At 47.1% G+C, this 27,873-nt stretch overlaps 1 protein-coding gene across 7 annotated transcripts in view; it reads right to left on the bottom strand.

Annotated features, from left to right (window-relative positions):
* SRGAP3 (SLIT-ROBO Rho GTPase activating protein 3) overlaps positions 1-27,873 on the bottom strand; it is a 264,685-nt gene that overhangs the window by 149,699 nt on the left and 87,113 nt on the right. The gene's annotated exons all lie outside the window — the stretch shown is intronic.

The following is a 27,873-nucleotide window of genomic DNA, read 5'->3' as shown; positions in this document are numbered from 1 at the left end:
TTCCCACTGTGGTCCAAAGGCAGAGACCCAGCTCTGAAGCCTCCTGACTGCCTTCACCTGGATTACCAAACCAGTTTCCTCCTCAGAAACCAGAAAGGAGAGTGGGTGGGAGAGAGGCTTCCCCATGGCATCTGTGCCATGTCTAATAGCCATTCCCTCTCATGAAGAAGTCAAACTGAAGTTGCCTCCCCACCTTCCAGATGTTCAGCAAAATGCAAAGAATGGTCAGAATAAGGCCACACCTCCTCCTACCAGAAGCTCGGAGTTAAAGTGGGCCGTGATCAATTTCAACACGAGATTAACATTCGCGGCTTTGCTGCTCAATGGTCCCTGAAGGATCAGATGCATTTAAATGAGAAGAAATCAGGATTCGTTAATGCTGAATCTCCAGCTGCGTCCTCTGACTGAGGATGCTTCTTTTTGTTTTCAATCCTACCCTGCTTCTAGAACTAAAATAGAAGTCAGAGAGCTGGGGGCCAGCCTGGAAGCATCCAAGTGTTTCCCAAACACTGAGAGCTATCTTCACAATGTGTTCTCTCTAGAAACCATCCACCCTGTATTTACTCAACATATTTCTTTAAATCACCTCGCTTTTTACCTGGGATACTTTACAGTACGGCCGTCAATAGAAAGACCTGAGTCACTCATGGGAGGTATTTGTAAAAATAAATACAACAGACACAAAATAATGTTATTAAATTCTACCTAGCTTCTGTTATCTGAGACCTGCTTTCTTTTTGATAAAAGGAGTTTGGCAAGTATTCAAAGAAATGTGGAAGGCATGTTAGCACCTCATGGAGACTTTCTCCTTAAAGTAGTCAGAAGGGTTGAAGGAGAATTAAAAAGAAAAGAACGAAAAAAAAAGAAAGAAAGAAAAGAATGGTTTATTTCTGTGAGTCATTGCTATTTAGTTTTGTTCCTGTGGACCACCCAAAATCATCCTACATATATAACAACAGTGGTGCTCTGTCCTCACTTCAGAAAAATGGCGGTTAGTCCAATCCCTTAATTCACAGAGGAGTCAAAGAACTGAGAGCCTCACCCAATAAAGTACCAGAACCTGGGTCTCCCAGCTGCCTGGCCAGTGCTCAGCTCTCCTGATTACAGTTCTTCCTACACAAGTCCTTTCTCTCCTGTTGTGATGCAAGGCAGCTAGCACAGTGTGAGTGCCTGCCATCATGTTGGTTCCTCACAAATATTTTTACAAGAATCAACTAACCAGTCAAATGAAGTGACATATGTGGTAGGCTGAACGATGATCCCCAAAAGATATTTGGCTCCTAATCCCTGGAAATTGAATGTTACCATAGAAGGCAGAAGAAGACTGTGCAGAGGTGATTAAGTTAAGGATCTCGAGATGAAGAGATGATCCTGGATTATCCAGGTGGACCCTAACTGCAATCACAAGTGTCCTTTTGGGGAGAGAAAGTAGGAGATTGGCACAGACAGAAGAGGGAAAGGCAACGTGACCACAGAGACTGGAATGATGTAGCTATGAGCCAGGGAATGCCAGCAGCCACCAGAAGCAGGAAGAGGCAAAGCACGGTTCTCCCCTAGAGTCTCTAGAAGGAATACTTGGGGTTCTACCAACATCTTAATTTTGGCCCAGTGAAACAGAATTCTGACTTCAGAATTGTGGCTTCTAGAACTGTGAGAGAATTTAATGAGTGTTATATTAAGTCACCACATTTGTAGTCACTTGTTACAGCAGCCATAGGAAACTGATACAACATACATCACACCACTTTGAAAGCTCTAAAGAAAGGCAGAATATGGTCTAAGCGTGAATGATATAGCAAGTCAGAAGGAGGGAACTTATGAAGGAGGAGAGCTGGGGCAGGACTCACAGGATCTGTACAAGCACAGAGGGAGAGGAGGACACTGTGAGTGTACACACTCACAAGCATTTACTGGTTGCCTACTACGTGTGTGTTAGAGGGCAGGAGGAGGCGCGATGAAAATATGTAAACAGTAGGATCCCTACTCTCAATTCCCAGTGTGCTGGGAGGATAAGCCATACTTAGGTGAAAAAATAATTAGCAAAATGAAATGGAATAATTCCCCTTCTAGGATCAGAAGCATGTGCAAAACAATGTATGTGCAAAGGTATTTATCACATTGTTTGTAAAAGTAAAAACCTGGACACAACAAAACCCAGCAATAAGGTATCGTTTAAGTTTCCTGGCACGTCCACGCAACTCTCATGCAGTTTAGAAACCATGTTGCATAATAATAACGACCTTGAAAAATGCGCATAAAATATGTTAAAAAACAAAAGTGGGTTACAAAAATAGGATGTATAGTTTAGCCCTCCCAAAATGTAATTATAGCTATTTATACACAAAGACTAAATATAATACACCAAAACGTTAACTGTGGTTCTCTCTGGGTGGTAGGATCACAGATCTTTTCATTTCTTCAGTAAATATTTACTGAGCACCTATGAACTAAGCCATGGCTCAGCAAACATTTTTGTAAGAGGCTGGATGGTAAATACTTTAGGCTTTGCAGGTCATTTAATTTCCGTTGCAACTACTCAGCTCTGCCCTTGTGGCACAAGAGGAATCACAGACACTAGGCAATGAATGCACCTGGCTGTGTTTCAATAAAACTTTATGTACAATAGCAGGTGATGGGTTGTATCTGGCCCTATAGTGTGCTATAGGTTGCCAACTCCTGTGCTAATCACTGTGCTTCTTCTATATTCTTTCTTCTGGTTTTGTTTTGTTGTTGTTGTTGTTGTTTTTTAGGAGAGGAAGGGAGGGAGGGAGAGAATGGGAAGGGGCAGAGGGAGATGGAGAGAGAGACGCTTAAGCAGGATCTGCACTCAGCACATAGCCAACATGGGGCTCCATCTCACAACCCTGAGATCATGACCCAAGCTGAAATCAAGATTCAGATGCTTCACTGACTGAGCTACCCAGGCGCCCCAGTGCTTCTTCTGTATTCTTCAAATCTTCTACAAAATAGGCATTACACCTCTACTATTGGGAGAAACAGTATGTTTTTGAAAATAATATCGGTTGGCCCTGGGAAGGCCATTGGGGGGGAGTGGTCTAGCAGGGTGACATCTCCTCTAGGGGGGACAATCTTAAATATCCCCAGAGGTTGTCAGGGAGGTGACAAAAATGTGATTAGGGACCCAGTGTAAAACAGTACAGAGAGCACATATCTGATCAAATATATTCAAATTCATCCTTTAATGCTAATGCTGTGTTTGCTAAACAAAAACCATCTATACACCTCCAGCTTTTGACTCCGGAAAACCTTCTCAGAATATGTCACTTTGACCAATGCCAGCCCTGCTGGATTCAAACCCAGAGCATGGCGGCCTCCCCTCTGCCACCGCTGTCCCCACCTTGACCCCCATTAACTCGTGCTGAAATGGCCAGCACAGGCAAGAGCTGCTAATCCTCACTGAGAAGGTGCCTCCGGCCATGTGTGCATGCACCTGACAGTAATGGGATACAGGATGGATTTCCCTGACCTTCTGATGAGAATGCCACATGGAAGAATATCCAAGGCCACAGTGAAGCCCAAATATTTTATGCACATAACAGCTACTGCTCATGAAGCCTTGCCACGGGGATGGAAAGGCACTACATCAGGCTGAATGATTTATGTTTCTGAAAGCCACGTGAGTTATTGCCCATTACCTCATCCTGGCAACTTTGCAAATTCTTGCCAATTGATTTTTGTAAAGGAGCAAAGGAGAAACAAGAAGGGTCTGAAAACAAGGGTCTGATTTAAGGCATGTACGCGTGTGTGTGTGCATTTTCTTTTTAACCTCTGTAAAACTCTGCAAAAGTATTCTAAGGGAATCTTTGTCCAGTCCATAACAGGGGCAGAGATTAAATTTTCAAGGAGGTCAGTGAGTGGGGCCTGGTTATTTGAAGGAGTTTCATTTTTACAGTGCACATCAAGCAAAGTCCTTACAATCACTGCTATCAATTCTTGGGGTCAGTCAGTGAACATCCAAGAGAAACTCTTCAGGTGACCCTCCATGCCTCTGAGAATAGATGAGGGCAGCAAAACATAAAGAAAGGGAATCGAGTACCTTCTCAAATGCTAAGTCCAGAAAACTTCCCGGAAAAGCCTCAGAAAAAAAAAAAAGTCATTATAGCTGCCTAATGGCTTAATAATGGGCTATAAGCCTGAATGAAGGTCATGCTGGTGTACATACATACTGTGGTCTGGTCAGGTTATTTCAGACCCAAACGTGGACTTTAGAAAGTAAGTTCTGGGGCGCCTGGGTGGCTCAGTTGGTTAAGCGACTGCCTTCAGCTCAGGTCATGATCCTGGAGTCCTGAGATCGAGTCCCACATCAGGCTCCCAGCTCCACGGGGAGTCTGCTTCTCCCTCTGACCTTCTCCTCGCTCATGCTCTCTCTCACTGTCTCTCTCTCTCTCTCTCTCTCAAATAAATAAATAAATATATTTTTTTTAAAAAAGTAAGTAAGTTCTGGGTCACTTCCAGCTCTGCCTCAAGATATTAACATCATCCATGAACTGGGATTAATGATACTCACCTCTGAATTGTGGTAAAATCAAATTAAGAAATACACACATACATGAAAGATTTCTGCAAACAGTAAAAAGTTATACAAACGGGTGTGATTCTTCTTCACAGTATAATTATTATTCCTTTATAAGACTCTGTTACCTGTCAATTAGTAAAAAAAAAAAAAATGTTGCTTGTGTGCCCACTGACTACAACAGAGACATAGGATCAGCCAAAGAAAAAGGAAAAGGTTACAGCTCCCTTAGCAGATGTATCTTTCAATGCAGCAGCGAATTTCCACGGTCAGGCTAGAAACCAGTCATTCGCACTTGCGCTCAGTGCAAGCACTTACCGCCCCAATATAAATCTATTTGTCCTCTTAACGCAATATGGAACTCTTTGCCAAGCTCGTATTTCATGTCTTGAGTCTTATTACCGAAGGGGAAAAACACCTCGTGTTTATGAGCTTGCCGCTTAGCAGCAGTGCAGTGGGTCCCTTCTGCCCCCTGTTCGGATGATGACTCTTTGTGAGACTTTGGGCAAAGAGCTTCACTACTCTAGGTCAGTCGGTCAATGGGTTGCTTTTGTGGTCCTACTATGGACCAAGTTCTGGGCCTCAAATTCCACAGAAAGTGGGGTCATAGGATTGAGGTCGGTTTCGGCATTAAGAGTTTTATTGTATGTCAAACAAGAGGGCAATTTCTTACTCTAACACACTGCTGTGTCCTGTTTGGGCCTAAATCAGGTTATATGCTCAAAAGTCCCATAAGAGGCATCTCACAGCCGAGGTGGCCACCACCTGCACTGACCACGTGGAAATGAGTTTCAATCCCCAGCCTCACCTCTCCCTCCCCGCTTCACCTCTGGTAATTTCTCCTTGGCACTGGGCTGAGCTGCCCAATGCAGTCTGCTCCAGCAAGAACACAACAGCAACAGATTCTAACTTCCAAAGTCTCACTCACCATTCTCCCTACTGAATGAAGGGACGATTCTGTGGGCTGGTTTATCGGGGAGAGGAATGGATAAAATGTCATTTTATTTTGCATTCCAGTTTCCAGGACTGAGGCTTTTGGATCTTGAAAGTACTTTATGGTAGGAAACATAAAATATCAACAAGCAGAGACAAATGCCAGTGATGCTCATTCCTTTTCAGTATCTGTCTTTGAATGGTCAAGGAGCACTAGGCCAAACCATGATCATGACAAGCTCTCATCTACCACTGCCCCACAGGAAAGAGACATCACAGACCTATAGGTACCTGATATGGATGGTGACAGTCTAGTACTGGTCCTACTTTCAGAAATTCTAGGGACTTAAGTGACCATCAAAGCCAGCATTTCCTCCCAGAGAGTTCCATATACCCTTGTGCCCATGAGCTGCCCCTCATTCCACCCTAAAACTCACCCCTCCCTGAATATTCCCTATGTGAGGAAATGCCCCCCCCCCATTACCCTACATGCTCGAGCTAATATCTAGCCATTCCTTACCTCTTGCTTACCCCCATGCCTCCATCTATCACCAAGTCCTATCCATTCTACTACCCTTAACATTTCTGAATTTATCTATTTATCTCTATCTCCACTACCACCACCCTAGTTAAAGTCCCCATCATCTCTGAGCTGGACAAGCATAAGAGCCCCCTCAACGAGCCCCCATATTACTATTGTCCCTCTCCCAATATTTTCAAATCAATTCTTCTTTGGAAAGTGAAAACCTAATTCATACCATCACCATCAAGTTTCTGTCCTCCCTACTCTCCACCTTCATGTGGCTTATGAGATTCTGTGTATGGCCTCCACCCCTCTACTATCTTCCAGTTCCCCAGCCTTCTCTCTGCTGCTTGAACATACCAAATTCTTTCTTGTCTCAGGGCCTTTGCACTTGCTCTTGCTTCTGCCTGAAATGCCCTTCTCTTCTCTCCATCTCTCCATCCTATCCCATCTAACTCTTATCTATCTTCAGGTCTCAGGTTTGGAGACGCTGAGTAACTACCTTACTGTGTTGCTAAAAGCATTAGAAGAGATTATGCATGCAAAAGTGCTTGGCACACTGCCAGAGAATTCAATAAATGTTACATATGCATTATAAATTTTTAAATCTGAAAGATCATTTTTATCCATGCCCCTGTATTCTTTCTTTCTTTTTCTTCTAAATTAATGGCTTTATCTTTAACTCCGGCAAGTCTTTTCAAATGCCCAGGAGGGAGACAAAAATTCTCTTATTTCTACCTAGGCCTGGAAATCTCACAGATACTTTCCCTCCTCTCGATCTCATATTAACGTTATGTTTTACTCCAGTACTCAAAACTCCCCCTTCCTCCTCAGATGTGGATGACCCAATTCATATTTAACTTTCTGTTTCTATATTCACTCATTTCCACATTCACTCAAGATTCATTAGCATCTGCCAGGCTCTGTGCAAGGACAGGAGGACACATCTACAGAGATGACAGAGGACCTGCCCTTGAGGAATTCAGCACAGACCAACACAGACGAAATAATCACATCACAGTGAGCTAGAACAACTATGCACGAAATTGCTTATGGGCACACTGAGAAGGAAGCAGGGATCTCTGCAGAGGAGATGGCTGGAGTCAAAGTGGTCAGAAACGGTTCCCTTGGCCTGGCCTTGGAAAGTGAATAGGAGTTCACCAGGTTAGGGGACAATAGAAAAGGCAGCATCACGAGGGCTTCTCCCACACTTTAGCTTAGAACAGGGATTACGTGAGAGGTGAGTGATAAGTGATGTGATATGTGATATGTGATAAGTGAGAAGTGAGAAGGCAAAGTCCCCAGGGTCTGGACGTAAACAGCCTGTTCAAGCACTGGCAAAGGGTCTGATGAGGCTAGAAGCTGAGGTTTAGCAGGAGGTAGGAGAAGCTCCGGCAGAAGGGGTTTCTTGGAGCCAGATAGTGAAGAACCCAGAAGGCCACATTCAGTGCCTCAGACTTTATACCCCACAGTCAAGGTTACAGAAAAACCCAGTAGCAGCATGGCGGACAATGAATGATTGGTAGAGGAGATGGGAGATAAGGAGATCAGTAGGGAGGCCACTGCGATACCACAGTCAGGGACAGGGAGAATCAACCGTAAGATATTTATTAAATTCCTTCTACAAAGTAGGCATTTCACATGTTGACTGGCAAATCCTGGTCTGTAAACTTTTATAAGAGCTCTGTGGATGTGGTGCCACAAGGCCAGTTTCAAATGTGGAGTTTCTAATAGTAGAGGTCACGCACAGCCTTTCCCTCACAGTGTGCAGCTCAGAGTCCCGCTGCACCAGCGGGTGGTAGGGATGTGGTGGGCAGCAGCTGCTGATACAATGCATGGAGTTCCAGCCCACACCTCGAAGACAGGTGTAGGGCAGGCACCCCAGCATCGGTCTGCAGCACTGATTTCATAAATCTAGAAAGAGGGAATCAGTCTGGGAGAAAGAGTAGCTTCTAAGTAAAATACAAGTGTCATAGTTACCCCTTACCCTACTAGTGTGAACTCCTACTCACACTTCAAGGCCCAATTCAGATGTGCCACGGGAAACACTGTGAGGTTTCATGTCAAAGCGTGGCAGAGTTGGAGGGAAGGACTTCTCCCATATTTGGCCTTAGACTGAGGATGGCCCTGGGGCAACAGAGGCCTTCGAGAACTCTGGCGCCTGAGGGAATGTAGTTCGGAGAGCACAGGACCAGGTCTTGGAACAAGAATGGTAATCCCACAAGGGCACCCCCAGCAGGGTGTAATGGGGAGTGACGCTCTGCTCTTGGCACATGTCAGGAAGCAGACGTCAGCTACAGCCCCACAGGTTTGTTCATGGTACATGTGAGACTCTGTGAAACCAGGAACTGCTGGGCCCCTCCCTGCCTGGATGTCCCTTTCTATAGCGGACATGAACATGGGGTTACCGCAGCCACCAGAGAAGTGAGGTGAGCGATCAGGGCCCTTTAGTGTGGATCGGTCTTCAGTCAGATTCCAAACCCATCTCTGAGAGGCTATTTCACACACCTGATCTCGTGTAATGTTGACCCCAAACCCAGAGGAGCTCATGGACAAGGAGACTGAGGAGGAGAATGAGGCTCACTTGATAAGCTCCCCAAATCCCCTCAGCCAGCATGTGCCACCAGCCAGAACCTGAGCCCAGTAAGGCTCATCCTCCCCACCCCACCCACAACGTCAGCTTCCTTGGATGGTTGCTCACCAATGCATCAGAGTCCCCAGGACTGGGGACAGAATTTTTGGTTCAACGAAGGCTTCCAGGGAAAATTCCAGGCACAATGATTCATGAGAGAGAGAAAAGAAAAACAACAATGTGCTGTCAGCAAAGAACATTCAAGCGCTTCCTTTTGCGATGCAGAAATTGGACGCACTCTGAGCCAGGTGTTTCCACAGGGCCAGCCAGATGACGGCCTTTGGAGAGATGGGAAGCCTCGGGGAGAAAGGAATGCAGCCCGCGCCTGGGCCACATGCACAGATGACACGGTGCGAGCCAGAGTCCGCACAGCTCAGATGGGCGCCTAGACCCTGAGAATTTATTACCTTATCAATTATTCTCTGGCCTCTCCCTCCCATCCTGCAAGACCCAGCTTTCAACCCCCCTTTTTCTGTGTTCAGGAATGAAAGGCCTCAAGCCCCACCTTCCACCCCCATGACTGCCTCCAGAGCCAGAGAGGGGCTGTTGTTTTGATGGGTGTTTTCCTCCAAAGCCAGTGGGAGAAATGCCCACGGATCAAGTTTAGCTCAAGGGCCCCAGCAAGCCTCCCATTAGCATTTCAGAGCTGCTGCTAATCACCAAGGACCCTAAACTTAAGGGGTGGGGAGAAGGAGGAGATGCCCGCTTCTCCAGAAACACAGACTTTATCCCGAGGAGATGACCAAGCAGGACTGGAGAAAGAAACTGCCCCTGGAAAAAGACCAGCCCTAGCACTTCTCTCCCGGGGCAGATAACAGGCGGAGGAGCCCGAGGCACACTCACTAACAACTTTGCAGACAGCACTTCACAGTGTTTGTGAGAAAAAAGAAGACCTAGGAAGTCTCGCTCGCTCGCCGCTGTCTTGGGCTACAGAAACACCTTTATAGAATAATTTGCTCCCAGCCATCTCATCTCCTGGGGAGACAGAGGCAGGGCCGTGGACTAAAGCCAGACTTGGCTACTAGCTACTCTGGCAAAGGTGGTCCTCTGTCTAAAAGTACCTTTCAACCACACAATGCTTCATGCTTTCCAAAACCCGTTTACATCCATTATCCATTAGACCCCACATGGCCTCTGTGTACAAGGGAGGACCTGAGATGTCCAAAGCCTAGGGGTGAGGCCAGCAGGCTAGTTCCTGGTCTCACCATCCCCCATCCGGTGCCCTACACTCCACACCAGTTCTGCAGGGCTGGTGCCTATGGAGGAGTCACCCTTCTTCCCACAGCACGGCACTTCACAGTTGATCATCCTTCCCAAACTCTGTGCATGGGCTGATGAGAGAATGAACAAATTTCTTGTCATCAGGTGAGATGGGCAGGGTAGATATCATTACTCCATTTTCCAGGTGAGGAAAGTGAAGCTCCTAAGTCTGTCTGACATGTGTGGCTTCCTTGAGGCCCCCATTAGCTGTGAACTATGATTCTGGATGCCCAGTGTGGCAGATTAATAGCCTGAATGGCCCCAATTTCTCAGTCCCTCCTATACCCACAGTCTTTGCCTCGTGACTTGACAGTTCCTCTCATGAAATCTAGTTCCCCATCCCTTGAACCTGGGCAGGCCTATGACTACCTCTGGCCAAGAGGATGTGGTATGCCCATTCTGGCCTGGGCTCCAGAGACCTTGAATGTTTCCACTCACTCCTACACCCTAGCCGTCACTGGGAGCACATGCCCAGGCTAGCCTGTGGGAGGGAAAGGCACAAGGAGTGGAGTTGTGTTGCCCTAGTTGCCTATGTCCGCCCAGCCAAAAACAACCCACCCCGGACATGTGCATGAGCCCAGCCAAGATCAAAAGAGCTGCCTAGCTGACCTCCAGATAATTCAAGCAGCATGAGCAATAAACACGTGTTACTAAATGCCACGGAGGTGAATGTAGCCGGCATGCACAATTCTGTGGCGGTACCTACCGGCTCATAGCACCTGTTTCAGTCATCTAGTCATCCACCCATCCAATGGAATGCCTCCACCCATTCAATGTATCTGCTGAGTGCCTACTATGCGTTCAGCACTGTGCTAGACGCTGGGGGTACGGTGGTGGGCAAGGCAGACCCCACCCTGCCTTCATCGAGCATGCAGACCGGGAAGGAAGACTGACAAGCAATTAGACTTCAGTGAGATGAACACTGGGGGAGAGGTAAGACACACGCAGGGCAAACACAGGGCAGGCGCACCTGACTGACATGGAGAGGGGCAGGGCAGTGAGAAGGGATTCCTGGAAGCAGGTAACATAAAAGCAGAAATCTACAGGCTGAAGAAGAGCCCATGGGGTGAGGGGAGGGTGCCAGGGATGCTTCTTCCCAGTAGATGACACAGCCTGGCAGAGGCCTGATGAGACATACAGTTGCCTGATTGGAGACCTGAAGTAGGAGGGTGGGAGGGAAAAGCGAGTTCTGAGGGACCAGCACCAGGAAGACCCAATCATCACCCCAAAAACTTTTCCTGTATTTACTTCCAAGGTCAAGTGAAATTCAGAAAAGGAAAAACAGAGGAGCCTCTTTTATGCACAGATAAAGGCCACAGAACATTTCCAGGACACCATCAGAGGGAGCTGGGCCTGGGGACAGTCTTCTAAGGGCTACAGGAGAAGTTCTTGTGTTTTGACTGTCAGGGATGTTTGCTACCTGCCTAATGCTGCAGGTTCTTTGCTACTTCTCACCCTAGACCTGCGTCAGGAAATGAGAGCTGACTGCTGGGGCCTGCAGCACTGTTCTGGAACAGCCAGTCAGAAGGAAACCAAAGTATGTTTCACCTCTATAGAGAAAAAAGAGAAAAGGGAAATTCCAGGAGAGGCTGTACGTTGTGGCATTCCTGCATTCAGCCAACAAGGACTCCTTCACTGGCCACATTTTACAAGCCCCCAGCCACGTGCCATGGAGGGCTAACCCATACCGGGGCTTTGACCTTGTCCTCAGAGGCCTCAAGTCTTTCTACACAGGCAGAGCCCAGTGAGGGTAATCTGTTGAAAGCAGACACTAGGGAATTGTCTTGAAGCTGGGTGAGAATAGTGACAACCTATTTTTACTTAGATTATGCCTTTTTCTGGTGTGGCCTGGGAAAGGTACCTCAAGCCACTGAGTAGGGAGCTCCACCGAGTGTGGAATGGCCTATATATAGTACAGTTAACAGGTGGTAAGGGGTGGCAGCGAGATTCAGATGGAGGCTGAGGAGTTCGGGAGAGGGCAAGATAGGCCGTATGTGGCTGAGGGAGCCAGGCAAGGCTTCTAGAAAGATGAGTCAAGAACTAAGGAGAATGGGGGAAAGGCCTAGAGGGGGATAGAAACCCCCCAAAAGCACAGTGGTAGGGAAGCCTAGAGCCCACCAGGGGACTCATTCTGGATGTGTGGAACAGAGCCATCAACAGTATGAAAGAGCTGGAATGTCAGCTGGCAAGGCAACTTGGAGTCAGGTCAAGGAAATTCTGAGAGGCCAAGAGAAGGAGGTTGAACTTTATCCAGAAGATAATATTGAGACAAAGAATGTGACATCAGGGGTGCATTTCAGGAATATTAATCTGGCTGACTAATGTAATGGGTTGGAAAGGAGAGACCAAAGCCAAGGGAGGTAGTTCAGAAGATCCTGCCAGAACTGGTCAGAGAAGAGGAGACAGATGTGAGAAGCAGATGCCAAACGACTTGCCGACTGGCTAGATGGAAAGAGCAGAGCCATAGGTCATCCCAAGGTCTCACGTCGGTGCGGATGGCTGTGAAAGCCATAGCCACAGGAAAGACACGAGAGGCCGCCAGTTTGAGGGGGCTGGCTGTCGGACCCGGGATGCTGGATTATCTAAGGATAATCCCTCTAAGCAAGGAGCTAGAGGGAAAGCAATGGTAAGGAAAGGGTTGCTGCTCTTGAAAGACAGGTTTGGAGAGGAGGAGGAGGAAGCAATGAGGAGCCAACTGAAGGAAACCTCCAAGCTTCCGGGGAGGGAGAAGCAATGGTGGACCAGGTACCAGAGGAGCTCCTGCCGCTCCTCCCACACCACTGCAGGTGCCCTGTGAAGACGCTCTTCCAGATCCCAGCCCACCTCCATCAGGCTTTACTGACTTCCTCACAGCTGGTCCCCACCCCACCCCGATAGAATGTGCTTGCCGTGAGAGAGCAGGGACCGTTGTCTGTCGGATTCCCAGCAGCATCCTCTGGGCCTCGAATACTGCCCATCACGTCAGAGGTGCTAGGTAAGCCCCTGTCCGACATCCCATAGACGTCCTACAGTGCCTGTCCAGCCACACACCCAGGAAAGGGGAGTACAACATGCTCCAGCCCCCCACCTCCAGTGACTGCACCGGGACGCCAATCCAAGCTGGTGGTGGGGGGAGGGTGTCTCCTCACAGGCTGGTCTCTCTCTCCCAAACGTCTGAACTAAGACACAGGGTTCTTTCTTGTGAGTCATGACAAGCCACGCAGACTCTGGGCTGGTGGCCATCTTGGGCCATGTGCAAAGCGAACAGGTGGAGGCTGGTGTTCAGAGACTGAGGCAGGAGACTGAACCAGATGGAAGCACAGACAAAATTCATACAGCCCTGGCACATGAGCCCAGCAGCCTCCATTCCTAACCTCCCCGTTCCATCCCTGGCAGGACTGCCTTAGTGTTGTTCTCGGTCCCCGGGCGTTGTGGTGAGCCACCAGATTCGCCTTCAGGAAGGGAGGCCTCCTTCCCCCAGCTGCTGGGAGTGCTGTCAGCCTTCTGTAGAGACTGAGAAGAGTGCCTCACCACAGGTCATGCTGCCTTCCAGCAGCTGCCCACATCCAAGACTGATCAGCATGGGGGCATAGAGGCCTGGGCCCCTTGCTCCAACTTGAGGCAACTCTGAGGGCCTCTTCAGGTTCCATTGTTTCACAGAGTTGGCTGAGACCTTCACTGGTATTGCACCAGAGCTCAGCTGCTCCCTCTGTCCAGCCCTGCTACCTCTGCCTCACTCTCACGGATGCTGACCCTAATAGATGTCCTCCATCTCAGCACCTGTTTCCTAGGGAACCCCACCTTCAACAGCCCTAACATCGCCTATTATATCCTTACAGTAAACTCTTTGGACATTTGCAGCATGAGTAAGTCTTGATTAGACTGACAGTACTGGTTTTCTAGAAATCCATTTCAATTGTGATAACGACTCCTTTTGTATTCCTAAGAGTACTTACTCCAGTGTTTTACAAATAGTAGCAATAATAATAATAGGTATCTTTTGGGTGCCTGGGTGGCTATGTTGGTTGAGCAACTGCCTTCAGCTCAGGTCATGATCCCAGAGTACCAGGATCGAGTCCCACATCAGGCTCCCAGCTCCATGGGGAGTCTGCTTCTCCCTCTGACCTTCTCTTCTCTAATGCTCTCTCTCACTGTCTCTCTCTCAAATAAATAAATTAAATCTTTAAAAAATAATAATAATAACAGGTATCTTTTATTGAGTAAATACTATGTGTCAGGGTCATTCAAAGCATTTTACAAGGATCATCTGACCTCACGGCATCCTGATGGGGGAGATGCTATTACCCCCATTTTACAGATTTTAAAAGAACAATTAAGCAGGGGTAGAGTCAAAATGAAAATCCAGCCCATCAGACACAGAAACTGTGTCCCTAACCACATTCAGCCCCACCTCCTGCATCAAGAACACACAATTACAATGTCAAAGAGTCAATGATTTTGAGGTGGATGAGAACTTTTAAATTATCTAGGCCAGTCATTTTATTTTACTGAGGCTCAAGGTCATACAATCCAGCTGCAATATATAAGCATTTCACTTAAGCAAAATAAAAATATACATGCAGCAAAAAAGAGAAGGATGAAAAGATAATTTGAAAAATGTAATTTTTGGGGAACACTCCTACAGTGTTGGTAGAAATGCAAGCTGGTGCAGCCACTCTGGAAAACAGCATGGAGGTTCCTCAAAAAGTTGAAAATAGAGCTACCCTACGACCCAGCAATTGCACTACTGGATATTTACCCTAAAGATACAAATGTAGTGATCTGAAGGGGCACATGCACCCGAGTGTTTATAGCAGCAATGTACACAATAGCCAAACCATGGAAAGAACCTAGATGTCCATCAACAGATGAATGGATAAAGAAGATGTGGTATTTAAAAAAAAAAAAAAAAGAAGAAGAAGATGTGTTGTGTGTGTGTGTGTGTGTGTGTGTGTGTGTATACATATGCAATGGAATACTATGCAGCCATCAAAAGAAACAAAATCTTGCCATTTGCAACAACGTGGATGGAACTAGAGGGAATTATATTGAGCGAAATAAGTCCATCAGAGAAAGATAATTATCATATGATCTCCCTGATATGAGGAATTTGAGAGGCAGAGTGGGGGTTTGAGGGGAGGGAAGGAAAAAATGAAACAAGATGGGATCGGGAGGGAGACAAACCATAAGAGACTCCTAATCTCACAAAACAAACTGAGGGTTGCCGGGGGAAGGGGGTAGGGAGAGGGTGGTTGGGTTATGGACACTGGGGAAAGTATGTGCTATGGTGAGTGCTGTGATATGTTAATAAAAAATAAAAAATTTTTTAAAAATGTAATTTTCTCCACAATGAATTATCTTGTTATATGTACTCATGGCACATCACTATATGTAGATATGGACATGGATATATATACATATGTATATATACATGTTACTGTATATTGCTATATACACTAAAAAAAAGTACATTATAAGGGCAATTTCAGGAACTGGCATGACTTGGCATGCTGACGTTGGAATTCAAACTCCAGTAAGGCAGATTTGCCTGTGAAGGAGCCGGTGGCAAGAACAGGACCAGAACCTGGGTCTCCTGACTCACATCCTAGCTATCCTCCACCACTCCCACCTACGCTCCCACTCCATTTGTTTATGTGGTTCTATTTCGAAGGAACCAAGCTGGTTCAGAACTTTGCAACACTACCATTTAGAAAAATGTAGAAGCAGAGACTGAAACTATTGAGAAACCCACGTGAATTACCACACTGCAGCCATGCTTTCTCCATCACTGTTTCTAATTAAAGGACCGGCTGACACATTACGTAGCTCCTTGGGAGGCATCCCATCCACAAAATCTTCTCCCATATGTCCCTGGATTTCTCCTTCTTGCCTTTCTCACTGGCATTCGCACCCTCCTCACCAAACAGTGTTCATTTATTCACCGTGGCCATCCCTGGGGAATGATGTAAGACACTAAAAACTGTGACTCAAAATAGAGCAAGTGCCAGATGTTAAGGAGGACATGAGGATACAGAACAATATCCAAGTATCTCTGGCTCTAACCAACCCTGCCTCCCCCTCCCAAACCCCGCCGCCATCAAATTCATTATTTCCCAAACTACTCCAGGTACACGCTTACCTCCAGGTCTCAAGTACGCGTCCCACCCCTCTTCACTTCCTTAAATTCCCCTCCTCCTTCCATTCCCCATCCAAGCACCATCTCTTCTGAGAAGGATCCCTGCTCACACGATAGAAACAGGAGAGCCAAAGGGACTCTTGAAATTGAAATATTGCCTGTATCTGAGGTCACCAATGGCAGGCTGAATGGCTGGATGAAGTTTTCTCTCTCTTTTTTTTTCCTGCCAAAACCTGGGATCAAACTGTGAAGTTTTTTTGAATCCACAAAGTGTTGAAGAGTTTGGCAAACTAAAAATTTCTGAATCTGTTGCAAACCCATAAAAGTCAGGAGACTTTACATAAAAGTCCTGGCTTTGTGTCTTGTCTTGAAAGACCAGTGATCTGGCAACACTGGGCCTGCTTCTCATATGGCAAGGATCAGATGAAAGGAAGTAGAAACTGCCCTGTCTGCACTTCTTTTTTGGCGGGGGTGGGTGGGCACAAAAATTTTTGTTTAAAACAATTGACAATTATGTAAATTTGCAACCAACATAATCACCAATTTTTAGGCTCAACCTTTTTTTTTTTTTTTGGCATGCCATTTTTAATCTCAATATTTGCTTTCCTTCTAATAGAGTTGACACTTATAGTATTTCTTTCAGGAAGTGTCAGTGTGTACTAAACCTTCTTCTTTTTGTATATTTGAACATGCTTGTGTACCATCCTCACTTTGAGTGCCAGTTTAGCCGAGCATAGACTTTCTAGGTTGACAGTTCCTCTTCCTCAGCATTTTCAAGAAACTTCTTCACGGTCTCCTGGCAGCTGTTGTTGCTGATGAGAAGTTTGCTGTCAGGCTAATTGTTGTTCCTCTGTAGGTAATTTCTCCTTCCCTCTGTGGGGATTTTAAGAGTTTGTCTGTGTTCTTGAGATTCTGAAGCCGCACTTCGATATATGATATAGATTTGTTTTTGTCAGTCACGGTGCTTTTTTCAATCTCAACTCATGTCTTTCTTCAGTTACGGGAAAATGTGCATTCAAGAGCAAATACTGCTCCTCAACTCCCTTCTGAAACTCTGATTGACATACACTGGTATACATATTCTCTGGGTCTCTCGACTGCTCTTTCATATTTTCAGTTTCTGGCTCTGCCACCTAAATCACGATTCTTGCATCAGTTATGTCCAGCACTGAGGTTCCCCCATCTACTGAGGTTCTATTAAGAAATTCTAACTTGTTCTTTTTATGTCCTGCCTTCTTGTTTTGTTTCTCCTTACTTTTTATTCCACTAGTTGTTGTTGTTGTTGTTTAACAGATGCTATTCCTTTCTTCAGCCCTTGGGGAATCTTCATCACACATACTTTGAAGTCATTATTAGCTTCTGCTCTCACTTCTTGTGAATTCACCTCCCTATTGTTGACTGCACTGGCTATACGCCTTTCCTTCTTTCTCTTTTTTCCTTAGCCATAGTTGTCCTCCCGAGTGTTTTAGAATTTAGAACGGTAGATTCATTGTGAACAGGAGGTTTATTTTGTGTTTGCTGCATATTCTCTCTCTCTCTCTCCCTCCCTCTCTCTCGAGCATTTTATAGTTGGCTTTTCCTGGCCCAGCAGAGTCCCCAGTGCAGAACCAGACCCGGGTGGCAGGCCTTAAATACCAAAGTAGTAATAAGAGCCATTGCAGGTCCTGCCATTGAGCTGCTGGGTGACTTTCCACGCATCATCTGCAAGGACATGTTGGCGCCTCACTCTGTATCCACCATAGCCTTGGGTGACAATCAAGAGAAGCTTTTTTCTAAACTCCTTTCCCAGGAGTGGAGTTCCAGTCCTACATTTCAAGCCAGAAGGCTGGCTTTGGAACCCTGCCCCTCATGGGGCACTTGGAGACCTATTTCCCTCCCTATACGGTATTCCAGGGGAGAGTTGCCATTTGGGCTGTCACTAAAACACTGAGGCTCTAGCCTAGGAGTGGCGAAGAATGGCACCAGCCAGGCAAGCAAGAGTACTGACCTATCTCCCAAGGGACATCAACTAGTTCTGGGAGAGTAAGTGCAGCAGGGAAAAACCTGGGTGTGTATTTCAACAGACAGGATGCAGCCAAGCACAGCAGGTCTTAGCACCTTAAAGGGGCATCCCCTGTACCCTTCACTCACAAATAAATACAAAATGTTTATCATGACTATACTCTGTACTGCCAAGCACCTTAGTTCACTTTAACATTCCAAGTAAGGATCCAAGGACTTATGTGAACCTTTCAAGATGTTTATATTTCTAGGGGGTATATTTTTCTTGGGGGTAATGAATACCGTATATGCTATTTGAAAAAAAAATGATATTTATTGAGTGTTCACTGGGTATGAGGCACTATTTAAGCACTTTACACACATTACAACCCAAAATAACCCTATGAGACAGATGTTCTATCCCCAGAGCTCCTATTCTTGGCCTATCATCAGCCCTCTCTACCAGAAATTAAAGTAAGAAGACCTGAAGAGGAAAATACAACGCAGGCCACAGGGTTGAAGACAACTCATACATTTACTTACAGCCCATACATATGTAGACACCTAACAGGTCAGATACAAACTTCAAGAGGCAGCAGGGACAACTTCTGGTTACACGGGAAGTAATGCAGTGAGTAATCCTAGGGGAGTATCTTCAGGCTGAGGGAAGATTCTTTAAGGGGAAACTCGGACTCAGAGGTTGTCCTTATACTGTTCAGTGAATAACAGCTGCTATTATTTTCACCTAACCCTTTTGTGGTCTCAACAAAAATCCAACTAAAATAACTCTCACATGGGGCACCTGGGTGGCTCAGTGGGTTAAGCCTCTGCCTTCGGCTCAGGTCATGATCTCAGGGTCCTGGGATCGAGCCCTGCATTGGGCTCTCTGCTCAGCGGGGAGCCTGCTTCCCCCACCCCCTCTGCCTGCCTCTCTGCCTGCTTGTGATCTCGCTCTCTGTCAAATAAATCAATAAAATCTTAAAAAAAAAAAAATAAATAACTTTTGCAGGCATTACCAAGAAGTACTGAGTCTGGCTGGAATGGCAGGGCCCTGTAAGAGCAAAGCCCCTTCCTAGCTGGGCTGAAACCATGTGGCCCACCCAGGGATTTTGTCTGGCCATCTTGTCTTCTCAAAGCTGGGAGGGTTCTATATGATACTCTCATGGAAGACACCAACCAGTCCTTTACAAAAAGTTGGGGGCGAGGAGGGATTCTAGTCAAATTGGAGGGTTTTATTAACCAAGTTCTCCTTGAGTTTTTGCTCTGTGAGCCACAGAAGGACAGTGAATCATTTCTGCCACTCCCCTGTGAACATGGCTGGGAAGTCCAGGATCCTATATAAAGAGAGATCCACTGACAATATTAAGTTCTTTTGGCTTTCGCTGGGTGAAGTTTATTTCATAGTAATATTCCCTTAGGATCACACAGCATTTGGCTGTTCAAACAATTATATTCACACGCGTGATTGAAGTGATTCTCCCAAAAACCCAGGAGGCGGGTATTAATGATCCCCCATATCCCAGATGAGGAATTATCCCATATCACCTACTAAGGTCCTTCAAGAAGGAAGTAGCAAAGCTGGGGCTCAAACCACGAACTTAAACCTTCTCTATAGAGAAATTTGAGCAGCTATTCTCTTTGCATAGTAGGAAAAGTACAGAATCTCAGACAGGCTTCCAAGGCAATTGTGTTCCTTGGGTCTCATTTGCACTGCAGGTCTAGGTTTCTCCTAAGGAATCTATTACTAAAATCCCTTGTGAGTAGGTTCACCCTCACTCCAGTCTGCACCATAATCCAGAATTTGGGGGTGTGAAGGCCTCAGGCATCTGCAGGACACACTGCAGTGGGCTGGCCCAAATGAAACCCTCTCCCTGCCTCCAGGCTCCCTGGCAGAGCCCATCGGCAGCCACAGGAGCACCCCCCCAACTCCTCCCACTCCCTTCCTGCTCACATTCCTGACCGTGAACCCCTCAGACACCAGTTCAGACCCACATAAGCTCAAAGGGCAAAGCATGTCTGTCCCTGGATCCAGCCCACATTCTGTGCTCTGGTCCTGGGACTGTAACTCTCTTCTCTTTGCCTCTCTGTCTAGATTCCAGATGATAACACCTGCCTGCCCCCAGATGCCCCATGCCAGACTCTCCTGACTTCTGGTATCTGCCTGTCCTTGAGTTCTTGGCCCTTTTCCTGGTGCTTGTCAGTCTTGGGAGATCCCTGATGATATGTCCTCAGCTGCTGAGATGAGTCCTCATCTGCTAAGTCTCCTAATCCTGCCTTCTGAGGCCGGATGTTTCATAAACGTCACCTCCTCGGCCAGCTCACCTGTCCTCACCACGCACCTCCCCCTTGTCTCTGCCAGCCATGCCATGGTAGGACATCATCATGAATCTATCTGTCTTTCATTCACTTAACAAGCAATCAACAGGCAAAATGAGGCACACTGCTATGCATTGTGATGGAATATAAAGGCAACCAAGACACAACCATTGGCCCTATCATTTAACCATTAATTATATGTAATCAGCGTCTTAAATAAATGTGTGTTTATATTCTTCTCTTCCAAACAGACAACATGCTCCTGATAGTAAAGACAATGTCTCATATTGTTCCATTTTTTTCTCCACTCCCCCACCACCACCACAAAAGGTGTTCTACACCCTGCCTTCTCTGACACTTTGCCAAGAAAGGGAGGCCAGGAGGACCATCCTGCCCATTTTTTAAAAACTACAATTTACGTTGCTTTGTGTTTTTTTTTTCCCCCAAATCCCTGAAATAAACAGATGGGAAGCAGCAGGTAAAAAGACAGGCCTCCCAGCCATGGAGGGAGAGAAGGAATGTGCATACAGTTGGGCATTCACCTCTCCCATCACCCTGCACCCTGCTGTATGTTGCCCTCCACAAGGACGCTGGACCATGTTCTTTTTCCCCTTGAAAGCCTCCAGGAATCCTCCATTTCCTTGGCTCAGCTGACACAAGTATTCAAGGCCCTGTTGGATCAGGTAGTAGCTGAAAACATGGGCCCAGAAGCCAGGCTGTCCAGATCCAAATCCCAGCTTTAGACTATCTGACCCTGAGCAAGGTATGTAATCATTCAGAGTAATGCCTATCTCAGGGGGTTCTGCTAGGGATGAAAGAGTTAATAAGAGTTCACATATCGTGTGGTAGTTTTACACTCTGACCGCAAATTCTTTGAACTTCTCTCTTCATAGGAGCCTACAAGCATCCTTCACCTCTCCTTAAGTGACCTGTTTCTCATGAATAGAATGTGGCAGAAGTGATAGTGCATGACTTCTGTGACTCGGTCACACCAGCATTGTGGTTTCCTCCTTACTCTTCTCTGGGAGAATCACTCACTCTGAAAGCTGGCTCCCGTGTGGTGAGGATGGCCATGGGGCCCTATAGAGGGGTCCCTGTGGCCAGGAATGGAAGCCCCCTGCCAACAGCCACATAATTTAGGTATCTTCAAAGTTAGAGAAATACAATTTGAGCATCAAAATAAATGATGCATGATTACAGACTATAACCCATTGAATAAAATAGAAATTCATGAGTCTATGCTAACATAAATGAATGAATGGAGGAAGGAACAAATAAATAAAGGAGAAGAGAAAGCTCTGCCTTGCGGTAAAACTCCAAATAATAAACGTAGAAGGAATGGCAGAATTATAAAATCAACATTTGGCAAAACACGATGCGAAAACTACAGGGTAAAATTTTGATGAGGGATAGAATATTTATATAGTCTCAGAGCAGTTCCCACAAAATGCTTATTAAATACTAATTAACTGACAAGTACAAAACACTTGTTAATTAACTTTGCAATGGAGAAACCTGGCAGACACCATCTTAATCAACCGATAAATTTCAATATCACTGATAAGGGGACAAGTCAACCTCATGTGACCGTGGATCCGAAGCACTAAGAACTGTCAGAGCCTGTCCTGCTCGTCTCCTTATCCCTAGCAATGCCTCACAGAGCGGCAGCTCCTTCTTCCTGTGGCCACTGTGTGCATGCCCTGGACGTGCATCATCTCATTTGATCTTCAAGGTGACCTAGGCTCTGAGAAGTGAACACGTTGCCCAAGGTCACAAGACCCATGAGAGGCAGAGGTAAGATACAGACCCTTCTCTGTCCACCTCCACAGTGGGTCCCTCAGGCACTCAATAAATGCAGACTCCAGTCCTTGCTGCAGCTCCAGGAGGTTGCTAGGAAACACGGGGCAGGTGCCCCCAAGACAGATCTGCATTCTAGTTCCTTCCTCTGATAATTAGTGGAATCAGCAATTAGAAGGGGGGGAAGGGCTGCGTGCCAAAGATAAAGGCTCTGGCCCTCATGCACAGGCACCTTACTCACACTTGCTCAGTCTCCACCTCCCCCAACTTGGGACCAGGGCAGTGGTTTTCAAACTTCTTTTAGCAGACAAGTTTTTTTTCAAGCTAACTTTTTCACAAAACTTAACACGATAGCAGTGTTGTTTTGCAACTGCTGAAAGGTAGAAACAAACCTAAGTGTCTACAGCCGGATGAATGGATAAACAAAAATGTGCTACATACATACCCTAGAAGAATAGTATTCAGCCTTAAAAAGCAGGAATATTCTGATACATGCTACAATGGGGAGGAACCCTGAAAACATACTAAGTGAAGTAAGCACAAAAGGACACAAAAGGACAAATATTGTCTTGACTCCTCGTATAGGAGGTCCCTAGAGCAGTCAGATTTAGAGATGGTAAGCAGAATGGTGGGTGCCAGGAGCGAGGCAGAGGAGGAATGGAGAATTTGTGTTTAAAGGGGACAGAGTTTCAGTTTAGGAAGACAAAAAAGCGCTAGAGATGGATGGTGGTAATGACAGCACAGCATGTGAATGCACTTAATACCACTTACATGTATACTTAATACCACTGACATGTATACTTGGAAATGGCTGAAGTGGCAAGTTTTAGGTTATGTATATTTTGCCTCAATGAAATTTGCAATAGATAAAGCAAAAATAGTGAATGGGGTACTAACATGCTCCCTGAACACTCCCCCTCCTGTACCGAGTAACTGCAAAGAAGCCTTATCCTTCAGGAACTCGTGGACTATTTCAGTCCTAATACTTGGGGCTCCAGGAGCAACACCTGCACATGGAGCTTGCTGCCTACAGTTCTGAATCCAGAGCTGTCCCTGAGCTCCCTCTATGGCATTTGCAGGCTGCTGGCAGGAAGCCCACAGGAAAAACCACAGTGAGGACAACCCTCCCAACATGGAGACAATGGGCTCCAGGATGATCTGGTGCTCGGGTGGGAGCACACAAGAGGGAAGCTGCCTTTGGGTGGGTCCCCGAGGGTGGGCAGGGCTAGGAACCATGAGCTCCACAACCTGGTGGCATAGGCTGGACTCCAGAGCTTCCTGGCCAGACGCTGGACAAGTCAGAGCCTCAGTTACCACTTCTGTAAAAAGGGAATGATAATAGGAGTCCCTACATCGTAGATGTGTTGGGGATTAATTGACAAAATATACATAGTATACATAATACACATAAATGTTTCCAAAAGGAGGAAGCTATATGACAAAGGCAGTAACTGCAGTGGTCAAGCGTTGCGCTTTGGAGATGGGCTGAATTTCAGGCCCATCTCTGTTACTTATGAGCTGTGTGATTTTGGAGAAAGTTACTTACCCTACACTTGTGCTTCAACTCCATCATCTATAAAAAGAAGTTGATCATTGTACCTCCTTCTTATGTTATTAGGAAAATGAAATGGGCTGATAAAGAAAAGGTTGTTCAAACAATGCCTGGTACATAGCAAGTGTTCAATAAACGTGAGCACTTACTAGTAGCATCCCCTGCCCCAGACCTATCTGATCAGGCTTCGGGAGGCAGCAGCCCTGGCCTAGAGGGAGGGGGATGGAGCCCGCGTAATGAGGCCTGGTCTGTCTGAGCCAAACCCAGAGGAGATCTCGCCAAAGCAAACATGGGCTGTGGGGCCTGCCCCCACAGCCCAGCACCCCCACTCCCAAGGGAGAGAACACTTCCAACTGGCTGCTTGAGCTGAGGCAGCAGGGTCTGAGGGCCTCCTTAAGGGAGGGTCAACTGGAGAAGCCGAGGGAGAGGAAGTAAGATTGTCTTCCAGTCTTCCCTCAAAAACAAGCCGAGGGCGTGGGCCCCTCTGTGGGCCTAACATTTGCTCTGTTTATGGTCTTGACCAAAGGTATCTTGAAAATGTGGCCGCCTCTTTGCTTTTCCCTTGCTCTTCACCTGTGGCTCACCACGGAAGCCAGAGGGCTAAATTTAGGCCACTCTGCCCCTCGGCCATAGCTAGAAGGCGGCCGCTTTGAAAACAAAGAGGGAAAGAGAGGTGGGAGGTGGGGGCATACTGGAAAAAAAGAGGGAGACCCCACCAAAGGGCTTCTGGACACTGCTGGGATCCTGGCCATCACCCTGACCTGAACCACTGTAAGGATCTGCACTCCAGGCCTCCAGCAAGTTCCGGCCTGAGATAACTGTCGAACTCGGGGCCTGTGTGTAAGCTGGGCAGGGGTGAGTCAGAGACCCCGGGATCCCGCCAGTGGGGAACACTCATAGGAAACTCTGACACTGCCAATGGAAACCCCTGTCATTGTCATCCCTGGGATAGACTCAGCTCAACCCTGCAGACGCGGAACTTGGTGCCCACTGTTTCCATTTAAGGCACACCTGCTGTCCCAGGACTGTGAAGCACCTCCTTTAATTCCCAGCAGCGAGTATTATTTCTGTGTTTTTCTAAGTCACACAGCTGGTAAGCAGCTCAGTGGGATTTGAAAACGAGCTGATCTTTTTCAGGACCTTCCGCATTTAAACAAACTAATCTACTATACAAATTGGGGAACAGAATTGCTCAAGCTTGCCCAGCAACTACTGCTGATTCTGAGCTTGGACCCCAAGTCCCCTGACTCCCAGGCCAATTTACAACACACACACACACACACACACACACACACACACACGTGGGTTATTTTGAAAGACACCTATAATAAAGACATCTGATATTGGGATTGCTAAGCCTCTCCTTTCCAGTCACACATTATCATCCTTTTCACTATATAAGGTAGGCATTTCAGGTGAATGTGACTGCCACTCATACTCCAGATAGTCTATATTAATATTATTAGTGCCCATGATACATATGCTGCCCTTCACTGTTAGTTGACCTTCCCTTTGACCCTCCTTTTACAGAGAGGAGAACAGGTAAAGTCCCCACACTTGGGAAATAATACACATAGCGGTTCCCCTATGGCTCCAAGTCCAACACCCAGCTTAGCCTGATTCCCTGCCCCATCTCTGGGCCCACAGGCCTAGCCTCCCAGGGAATGGATTCCCATGATCCCATCAGTTTGGGAGCCAGCTCTGTGGACCCAGAGGCGCCCCCCACCTCACCACTGCCAGGCCTGGGTCCCCTGCCAGTCACCAATGCCACATTGACAGGGAGAAAGGACGCCAACAGAGACATTCTCCCAGTCTTCTCTTGCCAGGAGAGGAGGGTCACGCCATCTATGAAGGACTATGCTGGGTGTCCCTCCCACCATTATGGCCAGCAAGTCAGGCAGCCATGGAGCCCTTCCTGGGAAAGGCCCTGGCACACAGCTTCACTGCCCACTTTCAGAGAAAAGTCTAAGGTTAACGAGCCCCTGCCCTGTCCCTCTGTTCCTCAAGTCCCCACTTCCATCATCCCTCTGAGCCACAAACCTACCCAAGCTGTCTCTCTGTCCTCCCTGTTCTCTTAGCCTCCCAACCCCCTTTCAGCTGCAAAGACATTGCCTCACCAGCTTGGCCCTTTGCGGGGTTCTTGTTATTTCACTCCCGCTTCAAACTCATCTGTGGCTTCCCTGGGCTCTCAGGATAAAGGCCAAAATCCTTACCAGAATTTTGAGGCCCTACATGTGCTTGCCCCTGCTTACCTTTCCAATATCCCCCCTCCCCACGACCCCGCTCTGCTTCAGCCACACTGCCATCTTCAGCCCTTCTGTCCCCAGGGCCTTTGGACATGCCATTCCCCTGATCCGGCGCACTCCTTACCTGGTTGATACCCATTCATCTTTCAAATGGTCAGTCCTCCTTCCCTGAACCCTCAATCTGGGTCAGATCCCTTTGGTAAAAGCTCTCACAGATCTAAACTCACTCCTTTAAAGCCCTACCTATCTTAAGTTGTAATTATTCATCCCATACATGTGATTACCCAATTAATGAGGGAGAAAACCCCATTAGAGTGGGCACTGTACCTGTTTATACTTATCACTGCATCCCATTGTAAGTACCCATCGAATGAATGAGTGAATGAGTGAATGAATGACCTTCCTCTACCTACTGTCGAAGCCCAAGTCTAGCCTTCCTTGAAGCGCCCTTTCCCTCACAGCGCTCTCCTGGGAAGACTGCCGGGCTTCTGACTCTCATGTGATTCGCCTACAGCCAAAACTCTGCGGCCTTCTTTTCTTCCTCTGAAGACCACACCACCCATGAAGCTGTGAGCTCCGTTAGGGCAGGCATCAGGTCTGTCTCCTTCACCTCTGTAACCCCAGGACCTAGCACAGAAGAGGTGCTCAATAAATATTTGTTGGATGAATCCTTAGAGCCATCAGTGCCGGACTGCTAGGTGGTCCCATAAACGCTCTTCCCCCTCTTCATCCACGGAGATAGAATGTTCACTGGGCTTATGGCTGACCGTGATCCAATTCCCAGTTTCCCTTGCACTGAGGGGGTGACCCCGTGACTAAGTGTTTTTCGGCAGAATGTGAGCAGACTTCATGGGACTGAGCATCATCATGTAGGTAAGGGCAGCAGCCCAGACAACGGCAGAGCCACAACGTGGAGGGGGCCCAGGCTCCCTCATGACCTCACGGAGCAGGCCACCCTGACAGACAGAGCCAGTGGGACTGTCACATGAGAGAGACATCAACGGCTGACATTCTTAAGCACAGTATACCTGGATGTCTCTGGCCTAAACAACAATTGTTGTTTACAGACTTCCAAGCCACACCCGTAAGGGCAGCCTATGGACCCAACCGCTGGTAGGCAGCTTCCTCATGACGTGCACTTCTGCCCTCATCTGGGGCCCTCTGAACATCCATGCTGATGGCCAGTTATCACCCTGACTTCATTTCTCGGTCCTCACTAATGCAACAATCTTCTGGTCCACGCCTCCTCAGAGCCCACTCTGACTCCTCAACTTCTAGGAACTGCCCTCTGAAATCCTGAACTGGAAAATTCCTCTTTCTAGTTGTAACTCCTCATTCCTTCATTTCTGCCACTACCTGACCCCCAACCATCCCTGTCCTCCAGCCTCCTGGAGCTCTCTAGTCCTGGGGTTCTCCATCCTTGTTGTGAACCAGCAGCCTTGAGAGACATGACTGCTCCCACCACCAACAGTTCAACTATGGCTTAAGAATGGGGGACATCATCCTCAAAGGGCCATGTGTGGTTCCCTGGTGGGCTGTCTTCAGCATCCACCCTGCCTGGCATCACTGTGGTCTGGCCCGGCCCGCCATTCTCTCCCACCATTCCAATTTGGACCAACCCACAGGAGGCCCTTACACCTCTTGCTGGTCTCTCATTCTCCACTGCTAGTTCCCTTCTGAACCTAACCATCTGCTACCAGCTGTCCTCAGGGCATCATTTTTCTTGTGTCCTCTCCTCACATCTTATGTCGTCCCAGGCTTGTGCCTCTATTTCACACACGTGACAACGCCTACATCCGTGGGCCATTCTCTGACTTTGCTCCTAAGTTGCAGGGGCTGACTCCCTACTGTCTCCAGGACAGATGCCAGACACTCCTCACCCTCAACATGTCCAAATGAAACTACACATCCTCTGCTGTTCCCCTACTAAATGGGAGCCTTCTCTTATGCTCCATGTCTTGAGTAATGGCACTCGACGCATACTT

The sequence above is a fragment of the Lutra lutra genome, chromosome 1 (genome assembly GCF_902655055.1).
Source record: "Lutra lutra chromosome 1, mLutLut1.2, whole genome shotgun sequence".
Taxonomy (NCBI): domain Eukaryota; kingdom Metazoa; phylum Chordata; class Mammalia; order Carnivora; family Mustelidae; genus Lutra; species Lutra lutra.
This window is presented reverse-complemented; position numbering and strand designations above follow the sequence as displayed.